This window comes from Gallus gallus, chromosome 1 (assembly GCF_016699485.2).
Source record: "Gallus gallus isolate bGalGal1 chromosome 1, bGalGal1.mat.broiler.GRCg7b, whole genome shotgun sequence".
NCBI lineage: Eukaryota > Metazoa > Chordata > Aves > Galliformes > Phasianidae > Gallus > Gallus gallus.
Genome location: NC_052532.1, coordinates 167,190,745 through 167,215,607, shown reverse-complemented (window position 1 = coordinate 167,215,607; position 24,863 = coordinate 167,190,745). Strand labels below are relative to the sequence as shown.

At 43.0% G+C, this 24,863-nt stretch overlaps 1 long non-coding RNA gene across 1 annotated transcript; it reads left to right on the top strand.

Annotated features, from left to right (window-relative positions):
- Window positions 1–836: 836 nt before the first annotated feature.
- On the top strand, window positions 837–7,248 carry LOC121109054. Its single transcript, XR_005843788.1, has 3 exons — window positions 837–946; window positions 6,664–6,806; window positions 7,091–7,248. It is a non-coding gene; the product is annotated as an uncharacterized LOC121109054 (long non-coding RNA).
- Window positions 7,249–24,863: the final 17,615 nt, after the last annotated feature.

Below are 24,863 nucleotides of genomic sequence, written 5' to 3'. Positions count from 1 at the left end.
AAGGCAGAGGGGAACCTTTTGGAATGGACGTATGTATTTGACTGATCCAAGCTCAAGAACTTGAAATAAATACCTGTCCCATCTGCTTGAGATCCAGGCAGGTTTAAAGCCAGGGCTTCATCTTGGATTCGTTCAGCCTTAACCCCTTCCAATGTTAACTGGGGTAACTCATCTGGAAACCCTCACGCAGCAACTACTGAAGGCTTTTTGCAAGCAGATCCTCAGACTCTGAAGTACAGAAAATGGCCCCCCGACACATTAGCATGTTTCTATTGTGGCTTTGTAGACATATTTTATATTTTCTTTCTTCGGTGGGAAATGGACCCCCCAAGCAAGAGAAGTAATTTATCAACACAGTTTGTCAGCAACAGCACTGGTAAAGGCATGCACACACATGTCTCTTCTTTCTCTGTGTCTTCTCTAAAATTTGCCTATTTTTTTTATTAAAATGGCTGCCTCAAGCTACTGACAAACGGTGCCTGAAACATGAGATGTGCTGAGCATGAAAAGAAAACAAACAACAACTTCTGTGCAAGCTCCTATTCATTCTCCTGCTCTGATTTTGACTATTTCCTACTGAAAAACTTTCCCCGTCTTCTTGCTCTTGTTTTTGAGGTCACAATCATAGGTCATTATGTGATTTTCAGACCCTTCAGGGAAGATGACAACCTTGAATTGGGGCATCCCTTCTCTGCTTGGGGGACTGCTGTGCTGCTCACAGCACCAGCACATGCAGCAGAGAGGCAACCCTAGTATGCACAAACACTCCACCTCTTTCACGTGGCTTTCTGAGGCTCCCAAACACATGTAAGGACAAGTAAATAAAAAATATGACGTGCAGGAAGGGGAAAGTTTTGTCTCTACTTGTTTGCTCCCCCTTCCTAGATAAAGAAGGTCTCTCCAGACTTCAGGCAGTTGCTGGGGAATGGACACATTAGGATGAGAGGTAATGGCCGCGAGTTGCGTCACGGAAGGTTCAAGTTGGAGATGATTCTGTGATTAGGAAAAGTTTATTCTCAGAAAGAGCGGTGAGGCACTGGCATAGGCTGCCCAGGGAGGTGGTGGAGTCACCATCCCTGGTGGTGTTCAAGGTGTGGATGGATGCACCGAAGGACATGGTCAGTGGGCATGGTGGGGATGGGTTGGTGATTGGAGTAGATAATCTTAGAAGTCTTTTCCAACCTTAATGATCCTATGTTACGATAGACATCAGCTGGGTTTACAAATACAACAGAGCTTTTAGGGGAAATCTCTGCTTCAAGTGTTCTTGCCTTGCCCCAAGGCACAGTGGAGGTGATGGAAAAGGAAGAACTTGGTAGAGACATGGAGGAGGAGTAGCCTGGGGACAATGAGTATTAGCTTGGGAGCAGCTGGGTTATGAAGACAATATGACTGCCTCCATGAAGCTGAGGTCCTCAGAGTTCTGACCTGTCCTACTGGTGCACCTGGGGCTCCCCTGGGTTTCTACATCTTTAAAACTTGCCCTGTCTGGGGAACTGGTGGTTTCTCTTCCTGACAAGCTCTGTACAGCAATTCAGCTTATCTCTGACTAAAGGAACCCACTGAGACAAGTAACTGTTAAAGAGAGAATGAATTATCCGCAGCTTTCCTGTCTTTTCACATCTCATTTTTCTACAACCCTCTCACTCGCTGATTATAATTGCCCCTTAATTACTTGTATGATTTCAATTACATAACAAGAAGGCTGTACGGTAGCTGCCAAAAGTATCTGTTAGGTTCTTCTTTTTTAATGATTAATTGAGTTTCAATAGTTCTACAGCTCTGATTGCCATAGTCCTGAGAGAGCAGTGAGTTCATTCAATGCACGGACTATCTCTGCTTATTGTCCACTTAATTTGGGCACAGATTTACCAGTTTCCTCTATGGAGATTACTATTTAGATCTGATAATGCTGACCAAACATTCTTAATGTGGCCAGAAGGATTTCATCTTTTATGCAATTAAATGCTGTAGGGATATCCAGCAGTGTGAATGCAGTCAACAGCCAAGAACAGACCATTCATCACTGTCACTAGCACTGTTTCTGCTTTATATGCCAACTAGACACTGAACTGGAAGAAGTCCAAATATCCTCGTGGGGTTGAGATGAAGATAGGACCAGCCCTTCTCAAGGACTTCTATCATGTTCAAGACAGAGAGAGATGAGGCCCTGGGTTATACTGAGAGAATTTGCTTGCATAAAGCAACAATTAAATAATGAAGATAAGTTCTAGGTGGAGGCTGTCGTTTCTGAAAGAAAGTATGAGTGATCCCATGTGAAGTGATTTTTATTGTACCAAGAAACGGTGGGTGATTTACTCCTTTAAAAAAATATATTATTCAATTTATGTCAGATTCTACTGCCACAGAAAGTGAAATTAAATGCAAAACAAAAGGCACGGAATTTCTGAAATAGGTATTATTTAAAATGACACATTCTTGAAAATGAAGCAATTGAATAGCTCAGGTCACTTTAAGAACTTAGATGGATATACCTCATCATCTCACTCCAGGACTAGAAGAGGAAGTTCTCCTGGTTCTGCAACTCATTCTCATCTGAAAGCAAATAAGATATTCAAATGAACTGCATCCATCTGTCAAAAATCCACAGACATTTTATATGGACTGCAGATTAACATTCCCATGGATGTAGAGAAACAAGCTGGCTCAGTGCAGAGTGGTTTATCAGTTCTGATGCAGTGCCATGTGAAGGTTGCATTAGGATTTTCAGGTCAGGGAGGGTTCAAGAGATGTGTAATTGTGTTGGCACACCACTGAGCCTGAACTCATAAACTCTGAGGGGCTCAGCCTGACTCCCTGCAGAGCAGCACAAGTATCCCATGCCACACACTGGAGAACAGGCTCTGGCTAGTGACTTTGGCTATTATCATTATTATCATCCAGAACGTCTCTGTTGCCATAGCACAGATAATGTGGATGTTGCTAGAGCTGAAAAAAGCAAGCAAACAGATTTGCTTCAAATAGTGGTTGAGAACAAATATAGATTCTGTTTATTTGAGAACTTTCATAATTCAGTGTTCTCGACCTTTCCTCAAAAAATGTTAAATTAAGCTACAGTGCTTAGCACAGAGAATATTCTTCCATTGTAAGTCAAATGCTCTAATAAATTGTAGCAAATTTATACTTCAGCATGTGTTCATCATAGCTTTCTCGAGGCTCATTTTTTAAATAAACAATATCACAATTTAAAGAAAAAAATGATTTCCACTTGCATTAATTTTCTTTTATCCACAGGTAGGTTCTGTATTTGCAGGAATTCCTACAGGCCATGCTCTTCTACGTCTGGCCCATGTTTGTGCCACTGACAACTTTTATTCTGCCTCTTTTGGTTTTGTGTTACCATGAAAACCATGGAATTCCATTGATGGGATCCGTATGGATACAAGGAATATGAAAAGGAAAACAAACAATATATCAAAGGACTGTCAAGAATTTCAGTGTCCAAATTTTCCATGCTTGCCCCTTACAAGACTGCGTGTTCATCACCAGACTCAATTTCTCTTTCACTAATGATCCTTTCCTTGAGGGAGTGTCTAATTATCTGACCTCCCTGACTTGTCCTCTCTTCTCCTCTTTCCCTTCTGTGGCTAGAGGATTTGGGGATGGCCATAAATACTACAAAGGTCAATGGTTCCAGCTTTCCTCAGGAAGCAGAAACAAAAGCAAACCCATCCAATCACTCTGAACACTCTTTAAAGTCTTGAAGAAATAGTGGAAGGTTTGAGGTGAAGTTTTGTAACCTGTCTGGACCAGGATACTCTTCCTTGACATAAATCAGGAGAGGAAACGCAACGTTTGGCTAATCTGAGTAGGACTTTGATGATAATTTGCCGAGAGAGAAGTTAAAGTAAGCGGTACAACATGAAATAACAGTAACTAAAATTAATGGAGCTGTAAATGGGATTGCATTGTGCAGGGCCCCAACATATGGTTCAAATTCAGCGCTTCCTCTGTATCTGACAGAATTCTTACAGCAAGAATGCTTCTGAAGAACCGCCACTGCACCCACCATGAAAACACAGAGAAGAAAACCTCACCCCACGATGTCTCTTCACCATTCTTTTTCCTCCCATGGTGACTGTGGTTTTATTTATGCTCTCAATTAAACATGGGTCTGAGTTTGCACTTGTAAATGGATTTATCCATCTTATTTATGGTATAAACCTCAAGGCATACAGTAGAAGGTCATTTGGATAGCAGAGTTGAGATATACTCCACAGCAAGAACCATCTGAAATGTAGACTGATAGTAAGCAGAATGTAGGCAGCTTGACAGATATTGGCATGGAATCTACAGGAGGCACAAATCTACCTAAAGAGGCAAATGGAGGCCAACCATACAATTGCAAAACAACTCCATTGGCCAAGTTTAGGAACCTTAGCATACAGTTGTTGTCAATAAAAGAGACAGATGTCTTGGCTCTGAACGTAATCAACTGAAATCTAGTCAGTGCGGTCAGCAGTGCCTAGAGAGCTATTCATAGGAGTAAATGTAGAGATTCAACTCAGTTGCTTCAACATAGGTATCAGTGTTCTTTTGCCATATCCTCCCATATTTAAGGTATTCATGCAAGACTGACAGATACAATTTGAGAGTAATGAGAAATGAATGGTCTCTAGAAGCAGCAGCTAGGTACCAGGCAGGATACAATAGATACATCTACGCTTTGGCAACCAAACCTCCAGGTGATGTGCAATCACAAGAACACACTCTGTGTGGACTGAACAACAAATAAATCAAGGTTAAAAGCAGCCCATTAGCAAAGATCTCAACCTCAGCTCCTTCTGCATTAGCTATGAAGAGTGTACAGCACACAGCATGAATGAAAAGCATATGAGTTTCAAAGCTCATGAGTTAACCTGTTGCCAAGTTCATTCTTCACCACGTAGACTAGACTGAAGCTACAATTCTTCAGCCTATGCCAAACACAGACCAACATTTTGGCCTCGTTCTAAGTAAGGAGTGTATATCACGTTAACAGAAATCTGGAAGCAACTAGGCCGGATAGGAACGTCACTAAGATGAAGAATTCATGCCTATGTATTAATTCTACTATTTCCATAGCATATAATTATTACCATCAGAGCGAATAGTGAGCTATCCCTCTTCCTCAAGCCTGCAGTGAGTCTGACTTCTGTAGCTGTGCTTAATTGTTGCCAGGAATCCCTGTAGCAGCATTACCCTGTTTAATATTACATGACATGAGAAAATTAAATGATCAATATCAAGTTAAGAGCACTCAGTTGTTCCTTCTTTACTTTTGTAATTGCTAGTGTGATGAGAAAATAATTATGATGTTGAGTTTATTGCTATTCTCATTGTCCTCTGTTAGTGATTCTTGTTGTTCAGCTACGGACATGTCCAATTTGAATTGTCTATAATATTGTTGCCGTGGAAGGAAAAAGAAAGGAAAGGGGAAGGGATAGGAACTATGAGAAATTAAAGGCTGATCTAAGATTAACAAAGTGTTTACTTTGACTCTTGGCAAGGTCTGTTTGTAAAAGGACACTACAAAAGCAAAAATCATCTAGAGAGGATTTGTTTAAAGTGACACTGTCAGCTTAAATATCACACTTCAAGATCTTTTTTAACTTTATGTTGTTATAAGTAACGCCCAAACGAATTATATCCCGTTAATACCATTGGAACACCTCAGATTATTACAGCTGACAGAGTATAGAAAAATATTTCTCTCTAAGTTTTCATTTGTTTTCATTGCAGTTGATAGCTCTCTATCCACGAGCACCAAGATATATGGAAAGCCTACACACAAAAAGTGCCATGTAAAATATTGCCCAAGTCTTCCATAGCTTTTTATTGATGTGAACTCACCAACAGCTGAATTTTTTTTTTTAATTTCATCACTTCCCTCTCCATGTGTTAGGGTTCTTTCCCGTTGCTGGTATGACTTCCTGACAGAGTAACAGAGAGAAAAAAAAAATACCACCAATGGATTTAGAAATATAATTTTTAAAACCAGCAGGGAAAATAGAAAAACAGAAATCCCCATTAGACATCAGCAGGAGCAGGTCTCCTTAGGGTCTTTGCTTTCGCCCATGTGAGAACAAGAATACCTACCTCCTTCAGAAGCCTGTGGGATTGGGCTGATAAAGAGATCCTTTAGTGGTGATGTTTAGGAGTCACTGGTGACAGCGTTAAGAAATCTTGGGAGAGAGAAGGAAACAAAACTGGTTATTCACTTCCTTTGTTCAGCTGCCTTCAGAGGTTTTGAAGGAGCTGAATACAAAGACATTATGGCATATGCCAACTGTTGACTCTATCAAATAATAAAGCAATCCCAGTGGGTATTAAGAAGCGTGGAATCACTCTAATGAGTCTGGCAAAATCTCATTAGGATGAACAGCAGGTGATGACAAAATATTTGCTCTGTATGCAAATGACTTGTTTCCTTCTCTGTCTACACGCAGTTACATGAACGCTCAGAATGGGAGCTATTGGATAATTACTCACTGGGGTAAAGCCCTGCATATGTGGTGGCTGCATTTCAAACGCATCAGTGGCAAAAATGGGAAAAATGTTTGAAAAAAGAGCTGTGTTTTAGGGCAAGAGCCACACTCAGCCTCCTACCCTGCATAAAAGGCAGTTTTTCTGGACTTCCAGACATTCCATCTGTCTTTTCAGTAATGCCTTCAAAGTGAGAAGAGAAGGACTGCAGGTTGTCCAAACTTCTCCAAGAGCTAAGTTGGCATAGGAGACATGGTGTTTGTGAGGGGAATGGAAATGATGAAAAGAAAAAACGGCCAAGTCAGTTCCAGCTGTCAGAGGTACGTTATGTGCACAGTCCTGAGCCTGGTCTGTCTTCCTAGTTCAGAGTAAGTCTACTAATTAAACAGGAAATATTCATCTGCGGGCTCAAATATTGCTTTTTGCATGCATAGTAAATCACTTTTGCCACCTCTTGCTGCCTTTGCAGGCTGTGTAGCCCTTCACATTCACTCAGCTCCTGGTGGTGTTTCTGGCGTAGCACTCTTCCATTCTCTCAAATGCATCGTTAATAATTCTTCATACATTTGTTTTTAATCACATTGATATTTATTTATTGCCACAGTTCTGTTCCTACTCCTCATACGTGTCATAAGCAAAATTCTTGCATGGATGAGATGGAAATCCCCCAAGAGCCCCATTCTTCTGTGTGTGCCAGAGAAGAGGAGGACATGAGAATTGACTCAAAGGACATTCCAGATTAAATAAATGAAGCCATGAGAATACAAATGTTTCTGTAGATCTTCTCTCCAGAACCTGGCATTCAAATGCCTTCATTATGCCTTCCCCATGTAATTGTCTTCTGCACACACACACAAAAAAGAGTCAGGAATGCATTTCAAGCCTCCCTTCTAAAAACACCCACTAGGATCCCCAGGGCTATGCATAACTTCCAACTCTGATAGGCAAAGGACTATTTGAGTGATGACCCCATGCTCTCGTTGGGCTCATCAGCTCTTACCCAAAGTCTTGCTTACCTGAAGTCAATCAGGGCTGTCCATCAGGGAACTTAATAATCTGACTGTGGGAAAGAGCCATGTAGTCAATGCCCTACACAGACAGGGTGAAAACAAAACACTAAGGGGCAAAAAATTTTCTCTCTCACTATTCAGCAACCTTCAGCTCAAATCTTCTGGAGAGCAAAGACAGAATACCAATCTGCCAAATTTCTCCCTCTACAAAAGAAAAAAATCATTTCATTAGCAGAGCTTTGGTGGTCCAAGGATATTGAAATGAATTAGTACCTGATTTTAATAATTCTCTTTATTTTAAATTACTATTATTATTACTAAATTCTATGAATACTAGGGTCTTTAGTCTGCAGATGTGCTTTACATTGAAGTGGCTTTTCAGATAAAGCCAGTATTTCTTCTTTCATATGGTTAGGAAGCCTGGAAGGGTACCAGACCAGGTCAGCAGGGGAACAGAAATGAAGTCCCTCACCCTCCTGATTCCCAGATCAACACCTTGTAATCTGGCATTCTGGTTCACTGTGTCATTCCTGTGGATCTGGGGCCTGTGGATCTACTGAAGATCTTTCTGTTACTGGACAATTTGGTATAATTTGGGCAAACATCACCTGGACTAGCATGGGGAGTGTTTAATTCTCTGAGCACGAGGACTGGCAACGTAACATCTCATGATCCAGACTTCCAGTCTACGATTTGATGACTGGTGTATCCTACATGGTATTCATCTTACATCTAATAATTGTATTAAATTGAGGTCTGCAGTTCAAAGCGCTGCCAAAATGACAGCGGGCCAAGAATTACATTAAGCATTAACATGCAGGCTCGGCGGGGCTTGCAGGGCAGTGAGGCTTGTTCTCACGCTTGGGTTACGCACACTGAGGTGCTGTGTTCCAACCCAAACCCACAGCAGTGTGGAGGGGCCACAGCCTTCTGTTTCTGCTTAGCAGGTTTTGCTGACCAGCCAAAAGCAGTGGAAATCCCAAGCCCTCAGAAAGCAGCAGCTTTCGAATAACTACACTTTTTTGACTTTGTTTTGCTGTGGCTGTTGTTTTCTTGTGTAGTTAATTGGGAGAAAAGAACAACAATCGAGTGTTCCTTCAGTGAAGCTGACCTCAATAAGAAATCTGGACAGCCAGAAATCTGTGCCAGTGACCCATCTCAAGCTAAAATGTCATATGATGTCAGGGATGGGCTGTATCAGTTTACCAGTTCTGAAACACATGTTGATCCCAGATCAAAAAATATTGTAGATCCCTTCCAAATGCAGTATGGATAAGACTTCACCAGGTTTGGCTCCCACCACCCAAAACAGTGTACCACCACTATCCCAACAGCTTTTATGTCCTCAGACTCATCCTCTAACAGCATACCTCCAGACATGCAAAAACACATTTGGGGACATTCTGTAAAAATCTAATGCAGGTGAGCAGAGGTGCAGCTGTCAGGGTGTCTTGCGTACTTCCAACCAAAATAGACAACAAATTCTATTTCTCTCTCAGGATCACATGGAGACCACACAGGCTTCAGAAGTGATCCAAGACCAAGTAGTATAGACAAGAGAGGACAAGCCCTAAGCAGTGTGGGCAGCAGTTTGTGCTGCTTGGCCTTGGCAACCATCCTTGCCTTCTATTTTTTAGGAATATAGATATCTTACAGAGGCTAGGAGGACAGCTTACCCATGCAGAGGTATCCAGTGCTATCTAGCCAAAACAAATGCTACATGGTTTTCACCTGTTTCTCCCAAAGGGAAAGGTTGCACATAATACCTTATTAGCGTCTGACAGGCTGCAGAGACCACTGAGATATTCTCAGGGGTCCAAAATTGTACAGAAAGTCTGTGTTTAAGAAACAAGATCCCCTGTGTTTCTGTGCTGCAAGGTGGTCCAGCTGCTCAAGCTCTCATCTGAATTTTTGTAGCATGAACTGAACTCTGAGCTTTTGTTCCTAGATGAGTTTGCAGTTAACAGAAGCAAGCACAGACCCCTGCAGTCTCATCAGTGCCTACAGAGCAGGCTTACCCTAAAGGAGTGATAAATACCTTTGGTTATTCTTGTTTCTCCTGTAGGCCAACTGCTTTCCTTTCTGAAGGATTTTGAGACCTAAGATAATGCTAACACACTGATCATAGTAAAAAAAAGCACTGTAGATGGGCGTCTTCACCTACTGATAGAAAGATCCTACATATTCATGTCTTTCTACTCATAAAAAACACTTGTCAAAACCAGGGGAGGAGAGCACTACCCTCTGATTTCTTTATTCTCAACACCTTGCCTTCGAGGGCAAAGAGCACTTCACCTTTTTTTCTCCCTCTCAGTCCCATTTATGCTGAGTTTTGCCTTTCAAATACCTATCTGACAAATGCCTTTTACTTTAAGTATCTCAGAAGGCAAATTATTCTCCTTTCCCATTTTTCTTTGAGTAATAATTCAAAGTGGCAAACACTGATTTGCGTAAACGTTCTTGAGGACTATGGAACATAGAGTCATCCTGTTTTTCAACCCTTGCTGAGGCACTAACACCGGTAGCCTAATTACCCTTGGATACTCCCACTAATCATTGAAGAAGGACAAGAACAGCCACTTCTGGGAGTTCTACTCAGCGCAGATGAGTGGGCACTTAGGTTGAAACACACTCTAGATGTCTGCCTGTTCCCAGGCCTAAATCTACCCAAGGCCAAATGTACCATGTGTGCTTTGCTCCATGATGCTGTTCCACCACAAGACCTTTATCCTCAGCAGATCCAGAACTCTAGATGAAACTGGACAACAGGTGGCTTCATGTCCTACAAATGTGATTACTCTTTGGCACCTCCACTTTGTGAAACCTTGGGTTTTTCAGAATTAAACTGTTTGTGATTTAGCTGAGGGAATATCTGTGGGTTATTTCTTTATCCACTGATCTCCACTGTCTCCAGAGAAGACAGAAATTCAGAGTTTGCTGTATACTTGCTGTTACTTCGCTATCACACACAAGTCCTAGCAGCACTGGGAACAATGTCTTACTAGGCTTTGTCCTGTAAGGGAGCAGTATAACTCTAGATCTTGTATATCTAAAGCTTATGCAAACTTCAACAAGATTTTTCTTCTATTAAGTGCAGAAGAACAAAGCATCTACTCTTTCATATAAAAAAAAATCCTCACCTTTTCTAGGAATCCCAAGTCTAAGGTGTTTTTCCTGTGACAAAGAACTTTGTGGAAATGATAGCAGAATATCAGGTTACTGACTCTGTATAACAGTCCTCTCTTTGGCTTCTGTCTGCTTCTTAACAACATCTAGTGGAAAGCTGAATGCCTTCCAGAGACACCTTTAATTCACATGTTAAGAATGTTTATGCCTCTCAAGTGGTCAAATTAAATTGTATTAAATGAACCGTATGGACTTGATGTAGGTTCTAAGGCCTTCTTTAAACTGTTGTGTGTTCATGAAACAATTAAAGCTGAATAAACATTGCTAAAAGAACTTCAGGGTGGATTAGCTCAAATGTTTAACTAAACCAATTTCTGCCACGGTTGGTTTCCACGGGCATTCATTTGATCTGGCAGAAATGGTCTTTCCTTAAGCATTTGACCAAAGTCTGATTGTAAGAGCTGCTTTTGTTCTGTCGGTAGAGGTGAACAATGATTTTGCTTTCCATGATCATTTATAATGGAACAACTCCATATCAGACCCCTTGAATAAGAGATGTCCAGCAGCCAATGAAGGAACTGAACACTGACTGGGATATAATGATTGGAGTGCAAGCATGCAAGAAAGCTCTGAATTTGTTACTGATGGCAAAACATTTGTCTGGCTCTTAACAAAAATAATTATCTATACATCAACTGTTTTTACTATAGCCTGGGCCTAAACATCTCAACTTAGACTTTAGACTTGTCCAATTAGTCATGACTAGAGTCCTGACTTCTCCAAGGGAACCCACTGACATTACACCAGGTCTTGATGTCAACAAGAACAAGTAAGCCATCCAGTCTGGTTGGCTGAACTGATCCATCTCTCCACACAAACCCCTCACTCTGCTTCCTTCACTCCACTCTCCAAAGTATTCAGGACACCCTTTGAGATACGACTTAGGAGTGTGAATATAAGTGAAGGAGGAAGAACTGGCTGTGGCAAAGTTATCATATTTTTTCAGGGTAAATAGCCTTCAGCCTGCATTCACTGACAGTGTAAGCCTGAAATCCAAAATATAGCTGCAGCAGGACATAAATCGTAATACCTACTGAATGCAATAAAGAAAAAAATAGCAAAACTTTGTCTCCAGCTTCCCAGAGAGGCGCTCTATCTTAAACTTAGCTATGAACACCAGTGGAACTCAGCTGGAAACACTTCTTTTGATTATCTGGCATCGAGAGTGTTTGTATAGAAGGTCTTCTGTTCTGGTATTTGCTCATCACTTTTGTTTGTGAGATATTAGGACATTAAGCTGGTGACCTTCTAATTATGGCCAAGAGTCTTAGGTAAAGCCCAACAACTTACTAACATTTGAACATTTTGGCCATGTATTAAGGTATATGTTTTCTTCATGCTTTTGATCAAGGAATTGCATAAGATCAGCTAGGTCAACCTAAAGGGCTGCCAATTGGACTACCACAGTCATGAGATGACTCTGTAGACTCTGTAGCACTACTCAGAGATGTCATTATCTTTATTTATCTATGTAATAATGGCTGTGTTTTTAATAGCTACTGCCAGTAGCTGTGTGGAGGGCGACCTACTAAGCATAAACAGTAAATATTTATCCTACTGATCCACATCTTCCAATCCATCACCAGTCTTTGGCCCTGTGATCTGATACTCCTCTGTGACACCACCCTCACATACTACAGAAAGTTACAGTTCCAACTGGTGATCTTTGCACTGTACTTAACAACATCGGGAAGTAATCATGGCTAATTGTTATGGCTGTAATTCCAAACCTGACAGCTGGCAGAGAATCAGAGGTCTCAGTCACATTTGCTGAATGTCTCCCTCATACGTTCCCCCAGACACTTTATGGCAGCATTCTCCTTCGACTACTTGCACTTCTTCAGCACTCAGGTAGTTGCTGCCAAAGCTGTCCTCCTCTAGGGTAATTATTTGCACAATGTAATTTCTTGGCAGCACAGCTGGCAAATGTTGCTCTCACGCAGGCTAGACTAGATCTCTACAAAGGAGGGCTGACAAGGTAAAGATTTTAGGATCATCTAGAGTGAATGAATAAACACTGGTTATAAAGAACAAGCAGGTGCCATCTGCTCCCACTCACATAACTCCTGTTGACTTCAATGGGAGTGTACTGATTTTCACAGCCACTTATTTGTTTTCTGAAAGTGTTTTCTTTAGTATTAACAATGGCTCAAAATGACAACTCCCAAAAGTCTGAGGGAGCTAGAGAACTGAAAATGTCGGTAATGCAGCATGGACCCATTCTCATGATGTTCAGAACAGATCTGTTGTCATTTACAGACAGTTCAGACATCCTAATGGTGGGCACCTGAGCTAAGATGGGGGAGGCAGCGTTTTCTAAATGGTTTTGAGAGTATAATATCAATTCTTCTAGTGACCACAGAGGAATATGAGGGAGAACTGACATATTTTGAAAGAGCTTCTGAACTTAACGTTGGCACATGGATTGGAATTGTGCTGAAGGTTGTAAAATGCTTTTCACTTCACTAGCAAAGCTTGGGAACCATGTACGCTCAGCCATATATTGTATCCCATTGTTCTCTGTGAAAATAGCACAGTAGGACTGTGACCTTGAGTCTAGAAGCAAAATTGAGAAGTGAGTCCATCTGTGAGTTCAGTACGCTGCTGTAGACTTTCACACAGAACCATTGGCCATTGTGGCTATTCTACCTCCTTTGGTGTGTGCGTGCACTGGGTAAATGTGGCTTGCCTCTAGACTCGTCCAGCTGCAGCCAGGGCACAGGCACCTGCTCAAGTTGCAGTGCCTGAATCATCAGGTCACAGCTCCCTCCGTCCCAGCTAAGCTGTTGTAGCTGTCTGAACACTCAGTGCCTGAGGCATGAGTGAGGTAATTCAACGGCAGAAAAGTCTGACGGTAAGGCACGGGCACTTTGTCATGTGTAGGAGCCTTTGCACTAAAACCTGCATATCAGCAGGTAAGGTATACCTCTGTTCAGGTGCTTCTGTTGAAGCTGGTGCTCTAAAGTCAGTAGTGTGTACGTGAGGCTAGGAGAGGTCAAACTGGTGTAAGCAACCCAGCACGTAGAGAACACTTACCTGAGAATTCAGGAGGGTGCATTTATCTTAGGTTAAGATGCCACCATGGAGAACTAACTCTGTTCTAATGACTCTTTCTTATAGTCTATAATTGTTAACAAAAGAATTAAAAGTGTGTCTAGTTCTACAGTCTGACACTGGCATTCAAAACACAATGTTGTCTGACTGTTGTAAGCAGACCTGATGACTCTTACTTAATGCCATTGAAATGTAGCCTCTCCTTGGAGTTGTCCAGAGCCCCTTCTGAGTTAAAACTTAGAAGTTACCCACTAGGAAGGCAGAAAATCTCTTCTTTTTTCCCTCTGTCTCTCCACACTGCCTTAGATTTTCAAGCAAAATGAAGATGTAGCACTGAAGGACATGGTTTATTGGGCATGGTGGTAGTGGTGGGTGGATGACTGGACTAGATGATCTTAGTGGTCTTTTCCAACCGTAATGATTCTATGATTCTATATTTCTACTGCCATTCCTTCCTCCCCAGTTCAGTCCCAGGCATCAGTACAAAAAGGTGATTACAGTACAAGAATACAACCAGCAGTACACTGTGGCATAACAGGGTTGGGGCAAGCTGAATTTGTGACTGCTCTCACAGGCTTAGGAGCATCCAAAATGAGCAGCATGCCAAGAGAAAACCAAATCAACAATAAGCTCTTGAGATTTATGGCTTTTTTTCAGGAGCATGGAGAAAGCGAGGAAGAAAGGAAAAACTCTGGATGCTCACAGTTCACCCAGCACTATTCAGCATCTTCACATGGCTGTGAAGAGCAAAGCACAGTGCACTGCTGTGTTGGACCAACGAGGCAGGGCTTTGCCAGTAAAACTGAAAACGAGTAGAAGACTTCAAGATCAATAAGACAGCGGGAAAAAGTAATGAAGGAATTAAACTGACCTTCTTTAGAAATGGGTGAGACGGGGTAAACAGGGAGAGATCTTGTTTTGCTTTCATCCTGGAAAAAATAACATTTCTTCCTTTCCAGTTCAGCACAGTTGACTGATTTGGAAACAAATCTGTTTTCTCTGGAAAGATTTATTTGCCCAACAGACTCTTTTTTTTTTTTTTTTGGCAAAAAGCAATAGGTTGAAAGAACAAGGCTTGTCTTGTTAACAGGTTTAAAGGGCTCAGTAATTAACTGGTACATTTGGAGGCACGGCATGCAGGATACTTGCTGCAACCTACTTTATTACAGTGCTGCAAAATGGGCAGAAGCTTTAAAGAACACTTCATTTCTCAGGCAGTATCAGATAGCAGGATTATTCAGTTATGAAGTTAAGCCAAAGCATTTGCTGAGGTAAGGACACTCTGGTATGACCCCGAGAACACGCTTTCATCTGTGACATCCTTTCTCTCTCCCTCCCTTCCTTTCCTTCTTTCTTTCTGTCTTTTCTAGCTTGAAAACAAAGTGACACTTATTTAGTCTGGGGACAGCATGCGCTTTTTCACATTGCTCCCTGCATTACATAGTAGGTGCCTTCAAATCAGAAACTGACATCCTGTGATCTGGGGAAGTCGATCACAAGGGTCATTCATCCCTGAAGTCATCTCAAACCATAGTGTTATTCACAGAAAAAAACCCTCTCTTACTCCCTTATCCTTTTTCTGCCTCCTATTTCTTTTCTTTTTCAAATTTGTATGATACTGTAGGCAATTGCTAGCTTGGCACAAACTTTTTAAATGTTGGTGGCCCAAAATAAGACTCTAATTCCATGCTGCAATGATTTAAATCCTGGCAACTTGACCTTGTGAAGTTCTAAAAATCTGCAGTTTGTTGTAACTTATAGCATGGAGAAGTGCACTCCTGCAGTACAACTACTGGTAGCCTTGTCCTTGAATCTGGGAGCCAAAATAGAGTCACACCTGTCAGGAAATGCAAAGCTAGTGAAGCTCTTCAAGCACTAAACAGACCCTTGCAGATGGTGATATTGCAGAGCAATACACAAACATTTCCCAGCCTTGCCAGGAGCCCTTCAAACAGAGAGCAAGATTGACACTCAGTATCAGTGTGTATTCGCTGCTATGTCGCTTTCTTCCTTTCTCAGCAAATGACAGAATCATAGAATCATTTGAATTGGAGGGAATCTTTAAAGGTCATCTAGTCCAACTCTGCAATGCACGGGGACACCTACAGCTAGATCAGGTTGCTCAGAGCTCTGTCCAGCCTGACACTGAATGTCTCCAGGGATGGGACATCTACTTTTAGATCCTGACCTGCTTTTGTCAGGTGTTAGCTTCTTGTTGGAAAAAGAAACATCACAAGCTTCTGGGAATAAATGTTTATATTCAGTAGTGTTGTATGGTACATGCATCTGAATGACATTTGCCCAGAAATCTCTATCCTTCTTTCCATTTGAAAGTCACCAATTTTCAACTTAACCACCTTGGATGCAAATAGTCATTTGTTGAATCATTGCTTCCTCCTGATCTCCTTGCTGTCCTGGAGAAGGACAGAGGCATCTGCAACCATTCAGTTTCTCCAACAGCCTCTTCTTAGAATCATAGAATCGCTAAGGTTGGAAAAGACCCACAGGATCATCCAGTCCAACCATTCACCCTTCACCAATGGTTCTCACTAAACCATGTCCCTCAACACAACATCCAAACACTCTTTGAACACCTCCAGGCTCAGTGACTCCACCACCTCTCTGGGCAGCCCATTCCAGTGCCTGACCACCCTTTCAGAGAAGCAGTATTTCCTAACATCCAGCCTAAATCTTCCCTGGTGCAGCTTGAAGCCATTCCCTCTAGTCCTATCACTAGTCACACAAGAGAAGAGGCTGACCCCCAGCTCACAACAACCTCCCTTCAGGTAGTTATAGAGAGCAATAAGGTCTCCCCTGAGCCTCCTCTTCTCTAGACTGATCAATCCCAGCTCCTTCAGCAGCTCCTCATAAGGCCTGTGCTCCAGACCCCTCACCATCTTTGTTGCCCTCCTCTGGACACACTCCAGGGCCTTGATGTCTTTCTTACAGTGAGGGGCCCAAAACTGGACACAGTACTCGAGGTGCGGCCTCACCAGTGCTGAGTATAGGGGGATAATTACTTCCCTATTCCTGCTGGCCGCACTATTTCTGATACAAGCCAGGATGCCATTGGCCTTCTTGGCCACCTGGGCACTCTGCTGGCTCGTGTTCTAGCGTCAATCAACACCCCCAGGTCCATTTCCTCTACACAGTCTTCCAGCCACTCTGCCCCAAGCCTGTAGCGTTGCCTGGGGTTATTGTGGCCAAAGTGCAGGACCTGGCATTTGGTCTTGTTGAATCTCATCCCATTGGCTTCAGCCCAGCTATCCAGCCTATCCAGATCCCTCTGTAGGGCCTCGCTACCCTCAGGCAGATCAACACTTCCAGCCAGCTTGGTGTCATCTGCAAACTTACTGAGGGTGCACTGAGGGTGTTCTTATGGCTGCTCTGGCATTAACACCTTAGGATCGTTGGATGAGGCCCTGGGCAGCCTGACCTAGTGGTTAACAATCCTGCCTTTGGTGGGGAGTTGGAATTGGATGAACTTGGAAGGTCCTTTCCAACCCAAGTTATTCTATGATTCTATGATTCTATGATCATGGTGCTGCCTTTCTCTAGCTCCTCATATGATATCAAGTTGGTATAATAGTCCATATCTGCTACTTCTGACACAGAAGACAGCCTTGCAACTCAGCAGGATGAAGGAGGAAGATCCAGCTATAAACAGAATGAATTTGTTTGATGCTCTCCTTCACAGGAGAACAGAAGTGCAGAGGGGAAGGATGATACTGAAAAGATCAAATCAGATAGGGAGGAATGAGTTAACAAGCATGCTTCTCAAAAGAGATATTTCTCCTTACATCTCAAGAGATGGGTGAAGGGCATATTGCCTTGTCAGTTAAAACCAGCCGTTAGTTTTGAGCCCATAATAATTAGCCAGCTTAAAAAAACATGCAGCTCAGCAGTTCTAAAAGCAGACAACAGCCTCTGCCACTCCTCAGCACAGATATATTTGTCCACATCCTCTCCAAGTGACATGCTGGTACAGAGGCGGCTTGGTTGGTAGTTAAAAGAGAACCTAGGATTAAGTGAGTCCTCATCCAGTGTTTTTCTCACTTGCTACATCCAGGTCAGCCTAGGACAAACCACTGGGAAGGAGTGGGAAGCTTGCAGTGTGCTGGGATCCTGCTTGCACAGCAGAGCACATCACAGCCGTGCTAACATCCAAGTCTCCTCCCTTTTACTGCGCTGCCTTGCACCTGCATAAGCAACAGTCATGGTCCATAATCTCTGCAGAGTGTAACTGGAGCAGAAGGGAGGAGGTTAAAGCTTCATTTTGCCCTGTACTGAAGAAGGCATGTGGGAAGAGATGGCAATATTAAACCAAAGGTGGAGTAGATGAGATAAAGTCTCAACTTTGCTTTATATGGCTTTTAAAAAGATGCATTTTCCCTCATGGCCCTTCAGTTCCCACACTACAATTCACAACTGCTAAGACTCAAATCACTAGAAATGAAGCTGCAATTCCAGAACTACTGCCTATTGCTGTGTGTAATCTTCATAACTTCTCACAGCGTAAAGCAAGGGGCATCCGTCTGCCAGGACTCCAGACAGTCCCAGCTGAAGCATGTCTGCAAACCTCCGCAGACCCCTCAGTCCCAGGAAAGAACCTTAGAATCATTAAGGTTGGAAAAGACCTCTAAGATCAACTAGAACAACCACTGAGCCATCCCCACCATGCTCACTAACCATGTCCCTCAGTGCCACATCTACACCATTCTTAAAAACCTCCAGGGATGATGACTCCACCACCTGTTCCAGTGCCTCACCGCTCTTTCTGAGAAGAGATTTTTCCTTATATTCAGCCTCTACCTCCTCTGGTGCAACTTCAAGCTGTTGCTTAGCACTAACACCTTAAGCCTTACTCACAAAAACTTCATCCTTAAATTGAAATCGTCTTTCTTGTATCACTGTTTTGATGCCCTATAGGACCCTTCCATCACATCATGTTTTTCAATTTTCCTTCTTTGCAATCCCAAACACAGTGGTTGGATGATTTGGTCTCAGGAATCTCTCACAAATGTACATTGACTCCAGTGCCAGGAGATGAGATCATGGTGCTTCTGTGTGTCAGTGGACACCATATTAGAGAACCGAGAAAGATGTTCTTGTGATGCACTTCTCTTGGTCTGTTCTTGTGTTTAGGGCACTTCCAGCATCTCCTGGACAATCTATCATCTGCTCAATGTTCAGCAATTGGGATGAGGATCAAGCTCTGTACCCTAAAGGTTATTCACCAGCACTCCCCATTTCATCCTGCTTGGAGACATCCATGTGCCTGGGGCAACCATGCATCTGCACTGCCAGTGAAGCCCAGTTCAGACTCATCTCCAGTCTGGAGTGGCTGAACCCCCTGTTCTACCTGGACCTTGCAAGGAGCCTGCTGCTCCTCTCACTTTCTTTTGCCAGTGTGTTTAAACATCTATACTCCAAAAGTAGGCAAAGCAGAACCATCTGACTTATTGTCCACAATGAATGCAATTCATAACTTTACGACAGAAATTTACAATCCCTTTTTGTGTATAAAAAGTTTCCTGTCATGGTTATGCATCTACTCCATAGCTCAGCTCTGGATGGAAACACTTGGTGTAATCTCTTTAGAGATAAATAAGCCCTCTGCTGAAAGTTAAATGATACCATTATTTTCTGCATGTTTATAGACATCATCCTGTCTCGCTCCCATGTCTGGATCCAAGACAGCCTGGATCTAAGACAGCCGAAATCTTTGTTTTCCATTTCTGAAAGCTCTGGAGGACAGAATGAACACGAGCATGCAGGAGAGGCACAGCAAGGCGAGCCAGCGCTGGGTTCACACACAAACGTGCCTGCTCTGCAGAGCCAAGTGGCAGATGCCGGACACCCCAGCTGTTTCCTTGGCCAGGAGAGTGTTTAGTCTAGGATCCATCTCCGGGCTGCAGTGGGGCTGGGAAAGGGGGATGCCAGAGCATTGCAAGAGGCGTGGGGAGCAGGACCCAGACTCCAGCGGTGGGGAAGTAAACTTTCCCTCTTGTTGTGGTTTAACTCAGCAGGTGGCTCAGCACCACATAGTTGTTTGCTCACTCCCCCCTTCTCAGTGGGATGGGGGAGAGAATAAAAAAATATATATAACTTGTGGGTTGAGATAAAACTATTCACTAAGAGAGAAAAGGATAATAGGCATGACTATATATATCAATATATATAAATGTATATAACAAGTGATGCACAAGTAGTTGCCCACCACCCCCCAGCCAATGCCCAGCTCACCCCCTGATCAGAGGAAGAGAGAGAAAGTAACTCCTACCCCCTTCAAAACTCTTTCTGTTTGATATCATATGGTATGGAATATCCCTTTGGCCAGTTTAAGCCAGCTGTTCTAATTCTATTCCCTCCCAGCTCCTTGAGCCCTTCACTGAGAATGGCCTTGGCTCTGTACGACACTGTTTAGCAGCAACTATAAACATTGAAACATTATCAATATTGTTTTTCTCCTAGAACCAAAAACACGTCATCATATCAGATACTGTGAAGAAAACAATTCCAACCCAACGGAAGCTAAGACAATGCTCACCCTTTATTCCATAACATTTACATAATGTTCAGGTCCCACAGTTTCTGCATTCTAACTAATTACCATCACCTATCTTTTTTAAATTTGTATATGTATACACATAGTCTATTGGCAATCCATTTAAACTGTCCGTGGTATTCATTTAGTTCACAACTTTAACCTCCATCTGTCTTTCAGTGAAGGAGGGATGATTTGAATTGTTCTCCCTCAGCATCAGATCACTTTGAGGTACACAATGGACATCCCCTTCATTCTGCATTACCCACCACGTGCACCCAGGTCCCTGAGCAAAAGCAATGCCACGAATAGGCTTGCCTTTGCCTGAGGCAGGAACGACCCAGACTGTCTTGCCCAGCATGTTCTTTATGTGCACCACCAGGACTTTACCCACTTCTACAACATGCAGGAGGTTTGACTGGGCAGGATCAGCTTGATTGGCAGATCCCCACTGTGGACTAACCAGCTGGCTTTTGCTAAATGTGTATCCCGATGTTTGAGTGCCCCAGCACCCATTGCTCTCAGTGTAGTCTTTAACAATTCATTTTATCATTCAGTTATCCTAGAGGCTGGTACATGATAGGGGATGTGACATACCCGTTCAATGCTGTGCTCTTTGGCCCAGGTGTTGATGAGGTTGTTTCAGAGATGAGTCCCATTGTTGAACTCAGTTTTTCTGGGGTGCCATCTCACCATAAAACTTGCTTTTCAAGACTCAGGATAGTATTTTGAGCAGTGGCATGAGGCACGGGATATGTTTCCAACCATCTGGTTGGTTGCTTCACCATTGTGAGCACGTGGTGTTTGCCATGGCAAATTTGTGTAAGTGAAAAATAGTCTACCTGCCAGGTCTCTCCATATGTATAGTTCAGCCGTAGTCCTCCATACCAAAGAGGTTTTATGTGCTTGGCACGTTTCACATTCATGAATAACCTGTGCAATAGCATCCATTGTCAAGTCCATCCCTTGATCCTGAGCCCATCTAAAGGTTGCATCTCTTCCTTGATAGCCTGAAGTGTCATGGGCCCTTCAAGCTAAAAATAATTCACCCTGGTGCAGTTAGTTCAAATCTACCTGAGCCACTTCAATCCTAGTGGCCGTATCCATCTGCTCATTGTTTTGATGCTCTCCATTGGCATCCCTCTTGGGTATGTGAGGATCTATATGACGTACCTTTAAAATCATGCTCTCTATTCAGGCAGCAATATCTTTCCATGATGCAGCAGCCCAGATGGGTTTGCCAATGCACTGCCAGTTGTTCTGCTTCCATTGCTGCAACCACTCCCAAATGGCATTTGCCACCATCAGGAGTCAGAGTAGAGCAGTGGTCTCTTCATCCACCACTGGTCTTTCATTACTTTTCCAGTTCATTCCTACCAGGGTGCTGGCATATGATGATAATGCATTTTGTACAAATCTCTGCCATATAGGTGTTGTACATACCATGCTTTCTGGATCTCGGGAATTGGTATTAACGTCCAAGTTGATTCCATATATCATCTCTAGGGTCTATCACAGGAGTTGGAGGACCTGTTGCATCATCAAATCCAGACTGTCTTCCTGTTGAGAATGCTGAATAGCATTGAATAGAGCTCAACAGGCATAGGCTAGGCCACAGCTTCTTTAGGATGCCAGGGTGACAGAAAACCTTTCCCAAGTATTCAACTAGTTTTTCAGGATTCTACAGTTGTTCAGAGGTGATGTTTCAAACCACTGCAGTGCCCACCACTCTGGGCACCTGCCCGTACCTTCCCATACTCACTACCACTCAGAACAGTCCTGCCTCGGGGCAGATCTCTGGGTGATATTCTTAAATAATTGTTTTATATTCTTAAATAATCGTAAAAGATGCTCTAAAAGTAGGATGCTGTGAGACACCACTGATCGGTGGCTCAGGAGAGGAGAGTTCCTTCAGAGTGAGTATCTTTTCAAGAGGTGATGGGAAATGATGATTGGTAGTTGTGTAAGCAGACCATCAAGCCAAAATGAACGCAGGCAGCTCGATGACTCAAGAGTAGATGTCTTCATTACGAGGTATCAATAGTAGCAGTACCTGGCACACAGGCCTAACTCGGTACAGGAGTATGAGAAAAAGATACCTAATCTATTTTTAAGAGAACTAAAATACTAAGGCCTTGGACATATGAAAGAGAAATCAGTGAGAAAAGTCGAAAGATAGTAAATCATTGTGATGAGAGGAAGTGTGGCATCCTTGCTGGAATGGGAATGGGAATGGGAATGAGAATGGAAAGGGGAAGAAGAGGAAATAGTAAAGAAAAAGGCGAAGGAAAAAAAGGAAGGGAAGGGGCAAAGATGGGCCTATGGAGAAAATGATACAGTGTTGTAGTTGTCTGGGTTGAGGCTATCCTTCAAATTCTCATTCCAGTAAAATGTTGTTTTTCTGTGAAGGGAGCACAACTTTATTTATGGGAGCTCTATGGAGTATCCTCTCCATACCATTTTCGCTCCAAGATTTGAAGCAGGCTTGGACTTCGCTGTGTTGGATACCATAGGGAAGCAGAAGTCTTTTAAAACCAAGGAGCCTAATACTCTAATCAGCTGGAATTCAATTAAGTGTATCAACCTTATTTCACAGGCAGAGACTTCAGTCACAGGGAGACACTAAGTGACATGTCGGAGTCGTAGGCAATGGGAATTGCAGACCAGCAGTCTAAGAAAAAAGCTAGGTTCCTACTGTAGTGATACAAACCATTTGGACAAAAAAAAATGCATGCATATGTTTAAAAACTGGAATAATTTGAACTCTAGGAATAAAGAAGTCTTAATAAGCACCAGCTTTAGCTTTGTGGAGTAAAGAATTGCTGCCATTGCTTCTGTGTTGCTGAAGAGATTAGCAGGGGTATTTATTGCCTTTTACATTCATACTCTGGCTACAATGTCCTGGTGTGTAATGTCAGACCCGGGCAGTTTCATTGCTCTGTGTCAGGCAGCAGGAAAGGAAAGCAGCACAATAACAGCATAGCAGTGAGAGCAGTTACATGTGCTTAAGTAACCATCTGGGAAATGGAAAGGGCTGCTCCAGCCAATTAGAAGTATTAGACCAAGCTTCTATTTAAGCTACAGAGAAGGTTTGTAAACTGTCCAGACTTTTGGGGTTTGGGTTTCCCCCCATTCCTTGTATTAACGGCTTGCTAGGAACTAGACAGCCACAAACTCACAGAAATGTTTTTCATCATCTTCCAGCAAACAGAGAGCATTTGGCAAATAAATGTTGGGGGCAAATCCAGAGCTGGCTTCCAGCTGCTGAATGGCTAAGCCCCTGTACACGCTCCTGCTCAGCAGGGCAGACCATTCCCACCTCAAACCAAGCTGAGACTCATGCGTCAGAGCTATACTGAGAAGCACAGAATGGGAAATGGCACCATCAGCAAAGTGCTAAGCAAAGGGATGCTTCCTAACCTCCTCTGCAAAACCAGGGAAGCAAATGTAATTCTTCCTCCCCTGTGATGCTGTTTAACAAGTGGAGGAGCTGGGGCTGGTTTAGCTTTACTTTCTGCCCGCTGCACCATCCCTGCAGGCAATGCCAACATCCAAGCAGCAGCACTTCCCATACCCTGGGAGAAAGGAGAGCCAAAATGAGCATGAGAGGTGGCCCTGGGGATAGGACTTCTCAAGTTTATGGAGTTGGCCCAACCACTGTGTACTTGGAGAGCATCCAATCTTTCCTGCCACCTCAATGATCCCAAAGAGGAGTGATGGTCACCTATGAGTGACAGAGGAGGTCCTGTTGTTGGCTCTGGCCAGGATGATCGTCCTCATAAACCTGGAGCAGAGACATATGCTGTCACTGAAGTGCTGCTTTAACACATAGAATCACAGAATCACCAAGGTTGGAAAAGACCCACAGGATCACCCGGTCCAACCATTCACCCATCACCAACGGTTCTCACTAAACCATGTCCCTCAACACAACGTCCAAACGCTCCTTGAACACCTCCAGGGTTGGTGACTCCACCACCTTCCTGGGCAGCCCATTCCAGTGCCTGACCACCCTTTCAGAGAAGTAGTATTTCCTAATGTCCAGCCTGAACCTCCCCTGGCGCAGCTTGAAGCCATTCCCTCTAGTCCTTTCGCTGGTCACACAAGAGATGAGACCGACCCCCAGCTCACTACAACCTCCCTTCAGGTAGTTACAGAGAGCAATAAGGTCTCCCTTGAGCCTCCTCTTCTCCAGACTGAACAATCCCAGCTCCTTCAGCCGCTCATTACATAACATTACAGAAGGAAGAAAACAATTCTGTAGATAAATTTCAAACCTTTTTTGGCCTTTCAGAAAGTGCAGATGAAGTTTAAGCACAGCCTCCACCTGCAAAACTAATTTAACAACATATCTGCATGACATTTTGTGGAAACCTGATGGCTTGTGCTGCCCAGCACTCAAAGGAGTGCATTTTTGATCTCCTTAAGAGCAGTTACCTCATTTCTGGGTAATTAGGTAGTCGGAAGCACCAGCTGGGCCTAAACAAACATCCTTTACTCTAACAAGGAAAGTTATTGTCTAGTTTTTCAGGACACAGTTTTCTGTAGTATGCAACGACTCTAATGTCTATTAATTATTT